Source organism: Equus caballus, chromosome 20 (genome assembly GCF_041296265.1).
Source record: "Equus caballus isolate H_3958 breed thoroughbred chromosome 20, TB-T2T, whole genome shotgun sequence".
In the NCBI taxonomy this organism is placed as follows: Eukaryota; Metazoa; Chordata; class Mammalia; order Perissodactyla; family Equidae; genus Equus; species Equus caballus.
The window spans coordinates 15,033,200-15,050,904 of NC_091703.1; the positions used below are offsets into that span (position 1 = coordinate 15,033,200).

General features: G+C 37.7%; 1 protein-coding gene across 8 annotated transcripts in view; it reads left to right on the forward strand.

The window, feature by feature from the left end:
* The window catches only part of RNF182 (ring finger protein 182), a 113,691-nt gene that overhangs the window by 37,262 nt on the left and 58,724 nt on the right, over positions 1 to 17,705 (forward strand). For 3 of the 8 annotated variants that reach the window (XM_070244116.1, XM_070244117.1, XM_070244118.1), the window contains exon 2: positions 14,106 to 14,252. The exons of the other annotated variants lie outside the window; for them this stretch is intronic. The gene's annotated coding sequence lies outside the window, so the exon portion shown is untranslated. The remainder of the gene's footprint in view (positions 1 to 14,105; positions 14,253 to 17,705) is intronic. 8 annotated transcript variants of the gene reach the window in all.

A 17,705-nucleotide genomic window follows, 5' to 3' on the forward strand; every position in this document is an offset into this window, starting at 1 on the left:
GTTATTTAGCCAGCCTACAATCTTAAACTTGAATTAATACTCTTTGGGTTTTCATTAGTGCCAAGTGGAAAAAAAGGAGACATTTAAGAGCTCAAATTTAACTTTATTGTGTCTATCAAAATGCTGTGTCCTGATTTATCATCCGTATTTCACTTAAGCCGAGTGACTATTCCAGTGCTCCTCCTCGCTGCTTTTCCCTGTTATTTTAGCTGTTCCCGTTCACTGTCTGCATTTTCTCTCTGCCACGGCTGAACTTTCACCCTGACCCATCTGTAGTCTGTAGATGTCTGTGGTCCTGTGTGGTCTCCTTAAGTGTTTGTGTTGCTGACCTACCTGCTGCTTCTGACACCTCCTTGTCACCCTTCCTTTCTTTGGATTTAGGGATGACCTTTTTTTGCCCCCTCATCCTCTTCTTGATTCCTTTTCTCTCTTCCCTTTTCCCAGCCCATTCCCAGTGTTCCCGAGGGTCGCTGTATGTCCTCAGCATCTCACTCTCTCTCTGAGATTCTCTGACTTCCTTGGGAAGTTCACAGTTCGCCAGTCTCATTTCCTTGATTTCGTTTATTCCCATATGCAGATGATTTTCAGAATTCTGTCTCTAAGTCTGAACCCTGATGTTTCTATTTCGGTATTTAATGTCAAGTTATAGGAGGTTTAAACTTTGACTTTTTTAATAACAACTGAAAATAAAATCCAAGAGAAGAGAAGACACCATGTTCTTGAGGTCCCATAAGGTATTCCATCACTCATGGAGGCCCTGGTTGCTAGTTGATCAATGAAAAGATTTTGAAGATGGGTTTAAACCTTCTGAAAGTTATCTCCCAATAGCTATTTTCATCTTCTGCTCCCCCGTCTCTGCTCTGACCCTCTCTCTGCTCGCTATCCTTTCCTTTAGACTGCTCTGTGATGTTCTTTCTCTATTTAATATATCTTGTCTCACTACAAGGTTTCCTTCTTTCCATGAAGATTTTCCAGACTAATTCTGACCATCTTCAGGGATACCACTGCTGAGCTCTTTTTCTCTCAACTATAAAATTAGGAGGAATTTTTTCATAATTTAAAAGCTTCCCCAAACCCATTATTTTCTGGGCTGGTAAGAAAGGAAGCAAGGCTCTTCTGGGTTTGCCTGTCGAGGATGTGAGGGTTTAGTATGTGTCACACAACAAAATCACTTACCCTTAAAATGTAATAAATATAAAGCTGTCTTTCCTAACAGTGTGCTTCTTTCCTTATACAAATATCATTTTTATCTCATTAAAAAAATTGTGGCTTTTTACTTTATCCTAATCTTCATAGCTGGGTATATGTCAATCAATAGTGCCACATTATGTAGCTGGGTTACCAAGTGACACATTCATTAAGATTGCGTCTGAAAGTCCTGTTGAGAAAAGCCATTTGGGACAAATAAATTCAATAAAATTTAATCTATGATTCTGTTTCTCCTTGCCAAGCTTTGATGAAGGCATATAGTAAATGTGGTAGAATTTAGAAAGTGATTTTTTTTTCCTCTTCAAAATCCTCTTTGCCCATTATTAATTGAAGCATTTCATTAACTGGATTGGTCACATTTTGCTGAGTCAGCACAGTTGGACTGTGGGGGGTGTAAATATACTCCATTTCAGGAGATGTCGTAGCTGGTTTCATTAATGCAGGAGAAGAGTGCTTATTCTGTAGAATTATGGGAATTGAGCAAAACACTTCTGGGCAAGATGAAATGGGAAAATATTTTTGTTTGTGACTTTGTTTTTATTTTAGAATAATATCAACATAACATCTTTATAGCTCTTACTGTATTTATAATTTTGAGAAGGCTGTGAGTGTTGGTAGAGTTGTGATAACTGTTTTGCTTAGTATATAAGGAAGCATTTAGAGAAAGTTTACAAGCCTTAAGGAGAAAGCATACCTCCTCAGGTTGATGTCTGGACATTTACAGAGAAACAATCCTATAGGAATTTATTCTATGAATTTTATTAATAGATATCTTTGATGAGCCTAACCGTGAAGCTGATTATGGACAAATATTTATGAAAACTGAGGATTTTCAATGATGAAGATAAAGGAATTCATTCATTTGTTCAACGTATATTGAGGGCTTCCTAGATGCTATGATTTATGAATCTTTTTACATATTTTATTTTATGGTTAAAGATTTCTGGGGAAGTTCAGCTGATCAGATTTGATATTTCTTGATGGAAATTATGGGCTATTAGATTTATAAGTTAAAAATCTAGATTAGAAATTTATAGTATTCAAGAATATTTATCAAGACAAGGTGCTGGCTCCAGCACACTTAGAAGGGTGTGGTGTACCATCGCAGAGGGGGGGAGACGGGAGGATCTCGGAGACAAGTCAACTGATTTATTTATATGACAAGTATTTATTGAGTATTTACTCTGTGGTGGCTTATGATAGGTGCTTGTGCTGCAGTAGTAAACTACGTCTCAATGGCTCTTGTGTTCTTAAAATTTACATTCTGGTAGCGGAAATTGAGAGCAAACAAATTAATTGGTTAAATTGGGCTTTTGGAAATTTTTTGAGGAAAGTAAACAAGGTGCTGTAATAGAAAATAAAGGTAAGGGATTTCTTAAGTAAAGTAATTAGGGAGGACCTGTTTGTGAACTTTATATTGAAGTTGAGATCTGTTAGAAGGAATGAGCTCAGTAAGGACGTTTCACTACGAGGTGATAGCCTAGAGGAGGACAGAGTTTGGACTGCTCATGGAACTTAACAAAGGCCTCCGTGACACGAAGGCGGTATGGACAGTGGATCAAGATGAGAGCTGGAGGGAAGGCAGGGGCCAGATTCTACAGTACGGTAGTCTCTCCTTATATGTGGTTTCGCTTTCCGCAGCTTCAGTTAACTGCAGTCAACTGCGGTCTGAAAATATTAAATAGAAAACAGAAATAAACCATTCGTAAGTTTTAAATTGTGTGCCGTTCTGAGTAGCGTGATGAATCCCGCTGTTCTGCTCCATCCTGCCTGGGATGTGAGTCCTCCTTTTGTTGGATCCTCATCCATCGACTTCATCATGGCTCGATGCTCCTCCTTCTGAGGACACACAGTCAGTAGTAGCCTAACGCTGTATCACAGTGCCTACGTCATTCACCTCACCTCATCTCGTCACTTAGGCATTGTATCATTTCACATCATCACACGAAGAAGGGTGAGTACCATAAAATATTTTGAGGGAGAAAGATCATATTTCATGTAACGTTTATTGTTATATTTTTATAATTGTTCTCTTTTATTAGTAGTTGTTAATCTCTTACTGTGCCTCATTTATAAATTAAACTCTATCATAGGTATGTATGTTTAGGAAAAAACATAGTATATGTGGAGTTTGGTACCATCTGGGGTTTTGGGCATCCACCAGGGGTCTTGGAACGCATTCCCCGTGGATAAGGGGGGACTATTGTACCTTGCTGTATGGAGTTTGGATTTTAATCTCTATGTAATGGAAAATGATTGAACAGACAATGGATATAATTTAATTTGTATTTTTAGAAGCTCAGTTTTGGCTGTTGCAAAGAAAATACTTTGTAGCGGAGCTAGATTAGAAGCAGGAAGATCAGGGAGGAGACCATTCGTAATGGACAAGGTCAAAGATTGCATGAAGTTGGAAGATTGGAGACACGCTTTGGGGGTGGCATTGACTTGCCTTGCCAATGGATTAGATGTGAGGAGTGAGATATAGTGTAGAATCAAAGATGGCACATAGTTTTTGGCCTGAAAAACTGAGAGAATGGTAGTCCCATTTATTATGATGGGGAAGCTACGTTGGGTGGGGTTAAGAGGTGAGGATTAAGACTTGTCTGACTTAAGTTAAATTTAAAACGTTTGTAAGAATACAAGTCGAGGTGTCCAGTAGTCAGTCTAGAACTCAGAGGAAAGGGGTGAGCTGCAGACACAAAATTGGGGCAGTTGTCAGGTGGTATTTGAAGCTGTTGGAGTAGATGAGACAATCCAAGGGAAAGAGTGCAGATAGAGAAGGCACAATGGCTCAAGACCAAAGGCTAGCGTGCTCTCACATTCAGAGACTTGATAGAAGAGGAGCTGGTAGAGAACATTGGGAAAGAGAGGTCAGGAAGAGAACTGGAGAAGTGTGACATCACAGAAATGATGAGAAGAGAGTTTCAGGAGGACACGTGTGGTCATTGGGTAGAAAGCTCCTGAGAGGTGAAACAGGATAAGGGCAGAAAAGGATCCATTTACCTTCAGCATCAACTTCTGCCTTCAGAAGTCTCATCTTATGTGTCCTTGCCTCGCCAGCATCTAGCACATAGCCTGATACATAACAGGCATTAAGTGAATACTTGTTGAATGATTAAATGAAGGAGATAGTATCAAAAGAAGGCCGCGTTATAAGTCTATCAAGGATTAAAATCTAACTGTTCCCCTTTAGGTGAGTTTCTATAGCAGTAGAATATGACTTTCCTATCAATTGCTAATTTGTTGATAAAAATATATTGAAAGTCTGTGATTTTTTAGCCATGGCCTCAGGAGTATAATTGTGTACGTTTTTGACCAGTGTGTCTATTACCTCTGTCTTCCAAAAGAAAAAGGCAGTTACAGTGGTTTGTCATAGAGAATATTTGAATGTGCGTATTGTAGTATTAGTTTCATTTAGTGAAATCAGCATCAAAGGAATTAACCCACTTCTCCTTAAGTTTGAAACTGTAGAAACAGTGAAATCACCTGTTAGTTTCTGTAGACATTTTATTCTTTCTTGATATGGTTAAAGAATTTTATGAAACTTTGGCCAAGGGAAATTATGGAGGAAGGCATTAACAGCAAAGAGATTTGTCTAATGGGAAAGGACTCAGTCACTTTTAGTAATGTAATTTACAGTATGTATTCCTATTAACCTGTGATCTTTTAAAATTATATCTTTGTTTTCCTCTTCCAAGTAGAGAGTAAGGTACCAAGCAAACAATTTAAACTTAGAAGACTTAGACATTATCTGTTAGTGCCCTATATAGATAGAATAAGCAAGAAAAGAAATAATGAAATTTCCCTCTCAACTCATCAGGTAGTGGAGATTATTACAATATTGCAAAATTGGTAGATTATGCTTGACTCACTGGGTGCTCTATCTGTAGACAGAAAACCTGTGTACCTTTTGATACTGTGTTCGATGCATGTTCTTATGTCTACTCCCAGTTTAGAATGCTGAAATACTTTAAAATTATCAATGGATACATTGTTTCTAAATTTCTAATGGCATCCATATAGTGCTTTTGTATGCAAAGTATTTATACCTATATGATTTCCTTGGATCCTCACAACAACCTTGTGAAGCAGGTGTTATCTCTTAGTCCAAGATCGTATAACTAGTCAGTGTTGGAGCCAGGCCCCAAATCTAGGTCCCCTGGTTTCAGACCCTGTGTGCTTCCATTGCAGACTGCCTGCAAGTGATGGTCATGCTCCTGTCTGCACATCCCGGGTCCTGAGGTTGCAGATGTGGAGTGAGGGGTACCTATTTTTTATCCCTTGTCGCTGGACTTTCATTGGTTTAAAACCGCTGGCAAACGATGCATCATAAATCCCTCCTTCATATATAAATAGTGGCCTCTCATCCAGAATTAATAGCCTAGAATTCTAGATCATTAACTTGACTGTAGTCTAGTAAATAGATTATGATTCTCCATCAAATTAAATTGCTTGGTCTTGCGGATTAAAAGAGTTTTAATCTTTGAAGGAAGTTTTCTGGCAGTGCTCAGTATGCTGCCAAGCAACCATTATGGGTTATTGATGTTGCAGGTTAAATCCATTTAGAGTCAGCTGTTGACCCTTCAAGAATGAGAGCTTGGCATCTGTTGAGTCTATTCTTTTAGGGTTTTCTAAGTTAAAGCCTTTCATTAAAAGCAAGAAAGATTGTTTTTAATGAAAAGGCATAGCAAAAACCTCAATTCTGATATTCTCATGCTATACAAAAGTTCAAATATTGTTGATGTTCCCTAAGGGAAAACTATGGTAATTGGGACTGAGACCAGGATATTGGTGATTAGTAATTGTTAACAGTAATATGAATTTTTCCAACTCTCACTGGAAGCCAACTTACGAATCTCTAGATGGAAAAGCTGGACTTTCTTGAGGGGTAGGTGCCACATGTATGGTCTAAGCTTAACTTGACACTCAAATGCCCTGAATGCTAAGATTTGGAGCATAGGGTTTTGGGAATGAGAGATTTGGCATTAGAGAGATGGCAAGTGCATGTCACTTATCAATAGCTGAGCTTAAAAACCAGTGTTCTGCCTTGGTTATTCACAAAGAAGAATGGTGCTACAATGCCAGAATCTCTCGTATATTTTGGGGGAAGCAGTTATTAGTTAAAGAATGTAGGCTGTCATAAAAACTGATGATCATGAAATGAAAATGTTTGAAGAGTGATGTTCCATTTTGCACGAAAAGAAATTAAAGATAGAAGCAAGTCTTTAGCACCGTCTCTAAAAACAGGAACCCCAGATAATGGAAATGGCAATTCCTTAATTTATATCAGTCTTTTTATTGACGAGCCCTTTAAAATATATTGTCTTGTCATGTAGAGAGCAATGTTAATATTGTTTATTTTCCAGGATGGGAGGAGGATCCAGGAAATGAGAGTTGAAACTTGGCAGTTGTTGCTGTTTCATAAAGAGAAAAATGTAACCTGTCCTGTTAATGCCAAATTAAAGTGGTTGATAGACTCTGAGCATGATTCAGGCTAACTGGAACCTGAATGAGAAGTACTTTGAAGAAACTAAACTCCCCCTGAGATGTCTGAAATTAATTCATGTGGACAGTGGAGTCACACACAAGACAGAGCCCTGGACAGGCAAAAACAGCATCCCAGTGACAGCTCAGCTTTTGAACCCTCTTTGTGCTGACTTCTTATTTAATGTTGGAAAAAATGTTTACCTTCTATGGGCTTTTACACATCTATCTATCAAGTGGGATTATAATTGCCCTTCACTGTTGTGAAGGTTATGCCACGTTCCTAAAATTTTTGAGCTTCTTGGTGGGATTCTCTTAATTAGCAGAAGTTGTTATAATAAAAATTATAAAAGTTTATATACAGAAGAATCTACTGAAATTGTATTTTGACCAAGAATTTCCTAACATGAACAAAAATTGCAAGAACCGCAGGGTTAAGCAGTTTGAAAGAGCATAAGGGAGTCTTTTAGGTAGGAATGATGGCCATTGATAAATGAGGACAGTAATTTCTTTGGACAGAGATTAGCCTTGGATTAGTTTGAAAAGGGATAGTTTAGCATGGTGTGTTGGTTATCTATTGTTACACAACAAACCACCTTAAAACTTTGTGGCCTCAAACAACAGCCATTTTATTTGCTCATGATTCTGTGGATCAGCATTTTCTGCTGGGCTCTGTAGATAGGGACGAATCTTTTGCTGGTCTCTCTTGGGATTGTTCATTCAAATGGCTGTAGTCACTGGTGGTTCAACGGAGGCCGATCAGTCTGTGATGGTCTCACTTCCGTGACTGGTGTTGGTGCTGGCTTGGGCTTCTCTCTCTCTCTCTCTCTCTCTCTCTCTCTCTCTCATTTTTCATCTTCAGGGAGACTAGCCTGGGTTGCAACAGGGCGAGAGCGGAAGCTGGAGGGCACCCTGAGGTCAGAGTTCAGAACTCTGACAAAGGCACTTCAACTTTATTTTGTTAGTCAAAGAAGTCACAGCGTCAGCCTAGATATAAGGGGTGGGGAAGCAGATTCCTCCCCTCATTGATGGGATAAAGGGAGAGTCACGTTGCAAAGGCCATGCAGGGCTGCGGAGAATTATTACGGCCATATTTGCAAACAATCTACTATACGTGATAGGGAAGGGCATAGGATATTTAGGTAAAATGATCTATTAATAAATTTAAAATTAAAATAGAAGAGTTATATCATGAAAAACCGAGGAAGAAAACCCAAAGCAGCTGAAGACCCAAACAGCAAAGACCCCAAACAGTCTAAGTTTTTAAAAGTATATATGAATGTTTTTGAAATAGAAAAATATGAAGAATTTTTATCTAATGGCTTTTTGATATAACTAGTGTGTACTAATACAGCTTTCTGAAATAAAATATAGGACGTGAACGGTGCTATTTGGGAAGGACAGCCAAGGAGAAAGCACAGGGAGTCACGTACCCTTGGGTGTCAAGTTTATGGCTTCTTGGGATTAGCAATTTGCTATAGAAGAAGGAAAACACAAGGATGTGGAGAAGGGAGAATTTCAAAAAGAGTGAATTTCAAGAATAGTTAGGAGCTTAGGGATGAGTATCAGTTCGATTCCTATCTTTATGTACTAGTCACTGAACGTGGTTAGGACTGCCAGTGTTCTCAAATTAAACCCTTACCACAACTTCCCATGTGTCTCATCTGGATAAATACTTGAAAGAAATCCAGGAATTACAGTTGGTGAGGATTCGGGGAAGGGAGCGAGGTAAAGCAGCTCACTGTCCTGCTGTTCTCAATTCTACCCCGTTGGCCTCTCCTGACCCAAACCATTCCCGGAGCCGGCCGACCCTGGGGGCAGGGGAAGCCCTGAGCTCTGTGGAAGGTGAGGGTGAGGGAGGAACAGGTGGGGGCTTTCTTCCGGGGCTGGGCTGGCACTGAAGGCTGGCATCTGATGAGTCCTAGGAGGGGATCAGAATGCATGGGATACTATAAAGAGCTTGACCTACAGAGGTTGGGGGACTCCTGGGAGGGAAATTGAAAAGCACGCTCACCCTGTTCTGCATGTGTGAGTGTGTGTGTGTCCCACAAGACACCAAGGAGAAGATGAACACTTGGACTGAGTCCTTTGGAGTCTGGGAGAGTGTGAGGAGACTTCGCAGCAGAAAGTCTTGCCTCCTGGTGCCTTGGCAGGGCTCTGGCGCCTGCCTGCTGTCACACTGCCAGATCCCAGGACTAGAGACCACCGTGCTCCCGCCACTCACAGAAGTGCAGTCATGTGGGTCCTGCAACAGTCAGGCCTGAACACCAGTGGTATGACAAAGAGAAATAATGCACCACAGCCAAAGAGAAGGCAGTCCGTGAGAACACACAGAACACATGGTAATGAGATAGAGCGGCAGCTGGAGACAGATGACGACCTGACAAAAAATAGTAAGAGAACATAAGGAGATTTAAATTCAGCACCAAAAGACTTCCTAGAGGTGAAATGTATGATTTTCTAATGAAACATTTTAGTAAACGAATGAAGGAGATGTAGCCTGGTGGGTCAAGTGGAAGAATCTGAAAGCACAGAGCAAAAATCTAAAGGGACGGAAATCACGAGAGAGAACAGATCTAGGAAATATAACATGTAAGTAACAGGAGAGCCAGAGGAGAAAAAGGAACAGAAGGAGGAAAGACAATACGTAGTTAAATAAATATAAGAAACAAATTTTCTGAGCTTAAAGATCAAGACTTGAGTCTGTAAATTCAAATGGCTCATCAAGTTCGAAGCAAGACTTGTGAAAAAAGACATCTCTGTATATATTGGAAAAGTTCTTGAACTCGATAAGAGTAAAAAAGAAAATCGTAGAAGCTTCTAGGCAGAGAGAAAAGATTACCTACCATTAAGAAGTATCAGACTAGCAGGAGATTTCTCGTCGATGACACAGAAGCTAGAGATGGTGGACTCACTTCTGTAGACCACGGAAACAAAACACCAGAAGCCTAAAGATTGCATACGTAGTAAGCTGCCATTTCCCTGTCAGGGTAAAGGAAATTTCCTGTTCTGTACGAATTCAGAGATGTCAGCACCCATTTTCTAACAAAAATACTCGAGAAGAGTGTCAAACAAAAAGCATCAAACAAAAAGTTGATCAGGAACACCTCACGATGAGGGGAGGTAATAGCAGGGGAAATTTTTCTAAATCAGTTAACTCAAGTGAGAAGGAAAGAATAAGTTCAAATATAACAGTCTTTACACTAGATCTGAATAAACTGAATTTTCGCATTCAAAATTTAATACTGTTAGACTGAATTAAAAAGCATAAGCCAGTTATATGGTGTTTATAAGAAACACTTGAAACAAAGTGATAGAAGTTGAAATAAAAGGTATGGACAAAGATCTGAAGCAAATACAGAGTCAGAGAACTAGCAATATTAGGTTTGGATAGGGTAGTATTAAAGTTAACGGCATAAATAGGATAAGGAAAGGCATTATATAATGCTTTTAAAAAGGCACAGTTTATGAAGAGGATAAATAAACCTGTATATGTAAAATAACATAGCCACTAAATCTGTAAATCAAAAATATTAGAAATGCAAATATAGTTATGATGAGACACTTTAATAAACCTCTCTCATTGTCTCAACCTGTCTTAACCTTCTACAGACCCCTAAGATAGAAAGATTGAAGAAATAAAAAAATTAGATTTAATAGATGTGCTAGGATCTTACATTCCTTGCATACAAAATATTCTTTTCTGGATTACTTCCAAAACTTGGTCATGTACTTTACCATAAAGAAGATCTTAACAAATTCAAAGGAAAAGAGATTTTTATAGATCTTGTTCTCTGATCGTAATCCACTAATGTTAGAAATAAATAACAAAAGGCAATAAAGAAACTTTGGTATTTGGAAGTTTAAAAACACTCTTTATAACCTTTGAATCAAAGGAGAAAACAAAAGTCAATTTACAAGATATCTAAAAATCAATAAAAGGAGCATGATTTATTCCAGAAGCTATGGGATAGAGTGAAAGCTGTAGCCAGTGGAAATTTTACAGCCTTTATAGGACGTTTTCATTATTTAAGAATGAAGACAAAATGTACTCTTATTATGAAACGAGAAGAAAGAATGACAAAACAAACTAAAATAAATTAGAGGGAATAATAAGATCTGAAGTAATGGAATAAAACAGAAAGGATAAATACATTTAATAGCTGGCTCTTTGAAATAATAAAATAGATACAAAGATTTATGTGTCTGATTAGGGAAATTAATAAAGAGTTAAAAAATGACAAGACTAGAAATGAGAAAAAGGACATAATCAGAGATGCGGGAGTGATTCAAAGAAGATACAAAGGTATCTGCATTCACCTGTATGGCAACAAATTTGAAAAACCAGAAATAATGGATTATTTCCTTGCCAAATATAAATGTCCAAATTTGACTCAGAAAGAAGTGGAAAATTTGAATAAGACAGTATCATAAAAGAGGTTGGAAAAGTGATTAAAGGTTTATCGTTTAAAAAGGTAATGGGGGGGCCTGCCCCATGGCTGAGTGCTTAAGTTTACGCGCTCCGCTGTGGCGGCCCAGGGTTCGGATCCTGGGCGCGGACATGGCACCGCTCGTCAGGCCACGTTGAGGCGGCATCCCACATGCCGCAACTAGAAGGACCTGCAACTAAGGTATACAACTGTGTATAGGGGGGGTTTGGGGGGAGGTAACGCAGAAGGAAAAAAAAAAAAAAGATTGGCCACAGTTGTTAGCTCAGATGCCAATCTTTAAAAAAAAAAAGGTAATGGAATCATATGGAATTACAGCTGAGTTTTATGTAATCTTTAGAAAACAAATAATTTTATCGTTATTTAAACTTTCCAGAAGATGATGAAAAGTTCCTAATTCATTTGTAAAATAAGCATACATTTAGTTACAAAACCCAAAAGAGTACAAAAGTCTGGAGATCAATTTAGTGTTGAATATAGAAGCAAAAATTCAGTTGAACTGAGAGATTTTTCATGAGCCATTATTGAATGGGAAAAGCAAGATGCAGAAAAGTGAATATAATATAGTAGTTAGAAAAAAAATGGAAAAAATTGTGCTTATGTATGTCATTATATGCACACGGATAAATATGTGTACCTGGAAATATATATGGAAGAAAATACACCAGGTAGTTAATATGGGTTACTGTGGGTAGGGGGTGGTATTTAGGCTGATATGGGTGGAAGGAAGTGAAGAGGAGAAATTAACCAAATAAAACACACGCACACACAGACCACTAATAAATAAACAATAATATGTATGATCACATTTGTATATTTATGTATATAAATTTGTATGTGTGTGTGCATGCATGTGTGTGCACACGTGCAAATGAAATTTTAAAAGAATTCCTATTGGCTCTGGGTGGTTTTATTCAATTATTTATTTATAATTTCTGTAGTAATAAGTAGGAACCTAGATGTAAAAACAATAAATTCTCAAACTCAAATACAGCATGGTAAGTGTATCAAGGCTCCTTGTGTTGTAAGTAGCAGAAATCCAACGAAAAATGTAGCATGAGCAAAAAGGGGCACTTATTGGCTCATAGAAGCCTTCACACGTTTAGATCTAGAAACTCAGTTCAGCTCTCCTCAGGTGTCTGTCTTTTGCCTTTGTCTCTATCTCTACCTCCTTTCCTTTACTTCTCTTTTTATTTTTGGCTTCATTCTCTCTTATTCTGCCCCTTGATGGCATGACAGTTCCTTAATTCATCTTTTTTTGGTTCTCTGCTTCCTCCCCTGGCCCCTGGCATGTACCCTCTTCCCCTAGCTTCAAATAATAATAAAAAATCCTAGGAAGGAACTTTGACAGGCCTGGTTTGAGTCACATGCCCAGCCAGGCTAATCCCCATGAGCTGGGGATGATGGAGTACTGTGATCAGCCCGGCCTGGGTCAGAAATCCACACCTTTGGAGGGAAGGGAGGTGCACACAGCCGACCACAATCACGTCATCTGAGTGAGTGGGAAACACTTCCCCAAAGAAACCTTGGCAGTTGGGAAGGGAACAGAGTGATCTGGAGGAGAAAAAAAGATCCAGGTAGACAAAACAACAGACGTCCACTGAAGGGACTTTGCTTCAAAATCCAAGCCAAGTTTGCATCTTCGATATCAAAGGAATTGAGAAGTGGAGGAAGTGGATTTGAGTCAGATAGTAAGAACTATACGTTTAGGGAAGTGAAGAGTCATTTGTCCAATAGCTCGAGTTGATTTGTAAGAATTACTGTAGGTAATTATCTATTTGTATATTCCTACCTCAGCTGATGTGTAAAAGGATTAAAGACTTAAGTGATTTAATAAGGAATACTAGGTTCATATGTTTGAATATGTATTTTTCTAGGGAAAAAATCTTTTGTATTTATTTTTTCCCCAGCTTTATTGAGATATAATTGACATAGAACATTGTATAAGTTTAAGGTGTACAGCGTGATGATTTGATACATGTATATAACATGTATATATTGTGAAATAATTACCACAATAAGATTAGGTAACACATCCATCCTCTCATGTAATTGCGTGTCGTTATTTTTAAGGCAATTTTAGTATGCTGGATTCCTTCCCCTCTGTCTGGTGAGACTGACTTTTAGCAGTTGTTGTTCTCATCAAGGAATGCTCCAGACTCACTCCTCTTAAAGATTCTATCTCTTTTAATATTGATTTCTAGTAATGCCTGAAGATATAGTTGATAAATAAATGACATTTCAACTTTGCGCAAAAAATTAATGAACTTACAGATTGTAGACGGAAAAATAATATATTGATCCAAAATATCCATTGTCAGAAAAACCTGGGCTATCAAAATAGCTAAAGTATTTAGCCACGGATTTTTTTTAGTAATTTTTACTGTGAAGGATAACACCAGTGCAGAAAAATGTACTGCCTGATGGTATAACACAAAGTCAGCACTTGTAGGTACCAGCCAGGTCAAGAAAGAGAACCTTGTCAGCCTCTCAGGAGCCTGCTCTGTGCCCCCTTCCCCCCAACCCCCAACTCAGTCCCCTCAAAGGCATCTCTGTCCTGACTTTTATGCTAATCATTTCCTGGCTTTTCTTCTTAGTTTTACCACCCAAACTTGCAGCCTTTCGACAGCTTAGTTTTGCCTGTTTTTTGGACCTTTCTAGAAATGGGATCGTATAATATGTACTCTTTGGGTCTGGCTTCTTTGACTCAACATCATAATTGTTGTCCGTAATTATGTAATGAAGGCAGGGTGGGAACAGGCTGGAATGTGCATCCTTTAGAGGACCAGATAGCAACTCCAACTAATCATAACCCTGTAAAGTTGTAGATTTTAGGTTATTATTTGAGTTCTTTGAGGGACCTTAGAGTCGTAATGAGACAGATGAAGTATTTATTAAGAACTCCAGCAGTTGGTCCCAGCTCCCCAAGAGGAACAATCCCTGTGCCGTTTTATGCCCTTCCAGGAAGGAACGTTTGTGCTGGCTGCATCTCCAGGGCTGCTACAGGGCTCTCAGCCAGTCCTGCCCAGAAGTCCCCCTCTCACAGGCAGGACTTGACGCAGTGCTTCCAGCTGATGGAGTGGGTTTGCGAGAGTTGGCCTTAGAATTAAAGTAGGTATCTTTTTGATTGTATATTTGAGCATTTAGTATTTTCTTTACATGTTACTGGGAAGCCCCCATATGAATTTTAATAAATATGAACATTATGACCATACAACACTATATCTTAACATATTCAAAGGTCTGATAGAGCATTTTTGTGGAAAAGGAAAGCTTTGTTTTAAATAATAGCTCAATACTGTCTAAGCAAACAATTTATGTTCATAGAATTATAAACTACAAATTGTGGCTGGCCCAACATAGAACATTCCTGCTCCTCTTCTAATGATTGGAAGCTTGGTACAGAAAGTATTAATAAATTAAGCTGATTGTCAAATGCTGATAATGTAATGTGTTCTCACATACACATAAGCCTTTTTAAAATTTTCACTTTTTCCCAGTTTTATTGAGATATACTTGACATGACACTAAGTTTAAGGTGTGATGCATGTTAAGAAACAAAACTCAGCTGAGTAAATTTAAAGATCAAGTTGGCTTTATTCAGTGATTCATGAATTGGGCAGCATCCCATCTGGCAAATAGAAAGGAGCTCTGAAGAGCTGCATAGTCTGAAAGGCTTTTAAAGACAGAAAGGGGCAGGGACAAGGAGAAAAGAGATTACTACTGCTGACCAGGGAACTCCAGACTGACTGGGTAAAATTACATTCCTGGGGAAGCTTGAAACTGCAGTCAGGTTAGGTATTAGGTTTTGGTTTGCTGATGTGGGCTTAGCACAAGTGGCTCCATTTGGGGCCTGTTGTCTCTTTTTTTTTTTTTTTTTTTTTAACAATTTCCCCTTTCGATCAGACTCTCAGCTTGATTGAGAGATGTGATCAAAATTTAAGGCATTAGCTCCACTCCCAGCTCCCACTCTGAAGTGCTCAAGGTTTTTGTCCATCCTCCATGTGGTGTTCACAGGTCATGACATTTTTTGCTTAATCTCTGTGATATATTCACAGGCCATGACTTCAGAGTCATCATTTTTAAGTTGGTCATTCTCTTTGTTCCTTTGACATTCCAGTCTTCGGGAGATTATTCGCTTGGTGATGAATGGCTGCAAACATGCATTTAAAGCTTTTGTGAGAATAAAGCTTGCTGGGGGAACTACTGTGATTATTATAAGCAGGTAATTCCCCATATCAAACCTCAGAATACGCGATTAGAATCAGTACACGATTAGAATCTAATATTGACAGAGGTGCAAGCATAATTTTTCTGTCTACAATCACTCTCATCCTTCACCAATGATAATCACAGTGAAATCTATCTGTTTGCATTAAACTTGGCCTGATTATTTATATAAGTGCAGCCAGAATTGTGATTGGCCATATAAGCTCTTTTTAAGACTGCTTTGTTGGAACCTTGTAAGCAAAGTACCAGGCTGATTTTTCCAAGGGGCTTTACTGATTCTGTAAACTCAACCTTAGTTCCTTAAAACTGTCCGGTCACGTCTGAGTCTGTGCGTGTCTCTCAAATATGACAGTTTAGTCACAGCCTTGCTAATATAACCAATATTTTTTCAATTCTGTCTTGTTACAAGGAGAGCAGATTCTTATCCAACTTATGTAAATAACTAACCATATTGCCATGAAAATAACACTCAAGATTTTCTGAATTCTGGAAGGATCAGGTGTGGAGAAAAGTATATGTTTCATCTTTGTTTACGAAGGTATGCTTTACCAAATTGCTGTAGGTCTTAGATAGCTTAAGGGAAAAAGTTTCCTTAAGTCTGGAAAAGTAAAACATTAAAGAACTAGCAATGTTTCAAACAAATAGTCATAAAAGTCATAATCATCCTCCCCAGTTCATTCAACCCTGTGTAATTAATACCTGTTCTGCTTGAGTCTGGTTTTTCCATTAGTTTCAGAAATTCTTACCCAGTTTGGTTTTATAATCTTAAAGTTGTCAGAAACCTGTGTTTGTCAAAGTTCTTTTCATAAATCTCCTCGAAGATGAAGCACTTTTGCAGGAACACTTTTGTAAAAACATCAGAATAAAAACAACTGTGAGAAAACTTAAAGATGCTCATTGTTAAAGATCTGATTAAAGAGTTGATTACAGTAGAATTGACAGGAAATGTGGTTATTTCTGTAATTTGCAGCATTTTAAGATAAGCAGAATTAGGACTGATAACATTATACTAGGGCATATCAGATTTTCAGGAATTTCGTGTAATTTCTGGAGCACTTATGACATATACCTGTACAAATACACCATAAATAAGGCTTAGTATTACTTCTTACTTGACAATGCTTCCCATATAATTTAACATATCAAATTAGCCTAATTAGTTTAACATCTCTTTTTATAAGGAGAGAAAACAAATCTTTTGAGATGTTCCAGGGGTCCTCTGGAAAATCCCCAAGTTAGTTAGAGGTCAAAAAGACTTCATTTAGAATTTGATTTGGGGCAGGTTTGTCAAAAATATCAAAAGATTTTAAAACACTTGGTCAAACAGGATCACAGGTCACTATGAAACAATACCTAGTTATCCATTTAACCATAGTGACAACTAAAGACTTCACAGGCAAATATAGAAGGTTGCATAGGCGTAAAAAAGGAAAACTTAACTCTTTTAATAGAGAAGACTCAGCTTTCTTAGATAATCAAAATACTTCATAAAGATAACACAGGAAATTATTTTGACAACACACAGAACCTTTGTTTTTCTAGGCAGATTACTTAAATGGTAAAGAAAAACCTTTCACAATCTCTTATCAGGAGCAGACCAGTAGTCCAAGAAAACTTTGTCCTTTTATCAGATGAAAGAAAATTAAGTTCCAGTTTTACATGAGTACATTACTGTTTTGAAATCTTAATTTTATAACCTTTATAATATATTCATATGATTTTACCCAAATTGATCACACAAAGTAAAATTCTCTCTCTCTTTCTCTTTTCCCAACTTTGTATCTAATTTGTCCTTTATTCTCCTCTTTCCTGTTCTGAAGTAACCAGCCTCACTTTAGGATGAAATTACTTTCTTTTCCCTCAAAAAATGTATTTCCATTCTTCATAACTTTTCTTATTGAAAATACATATCCTGCTTTTCTTGCATACAGAGATGTTTTCTGTCTTATTATTTCTAGTAGCTTTAATTACATATATTAGAATTTTTAACCCTTAAAAACCTTAACTTTTAGTGAAAATAAAGAAATAAACAATTCTGAACTCTCTTTTACATTAGCATTCTGTGGAATGGTAAATTTAGAAATACATTTTATAATTTCTAGGACCAAATGCTTTCCTGTAGTAACTTTTTTGGTGTGACGCATAATGTGTTTACTAATAGACCCAAATATCTTTAGTCCTTCTGTAAGAGGAAGCCAAAAGTAGATAAATCTATATTCAAGAATTAATGTTTCAGTATTTTATCTTATTTGGCAATGATCTAGATATTCAATGAATTTAACTTATTTAATTTAACTTAGGAAAACTTTAAAGTTTCAGGTTACCAAAAAGATT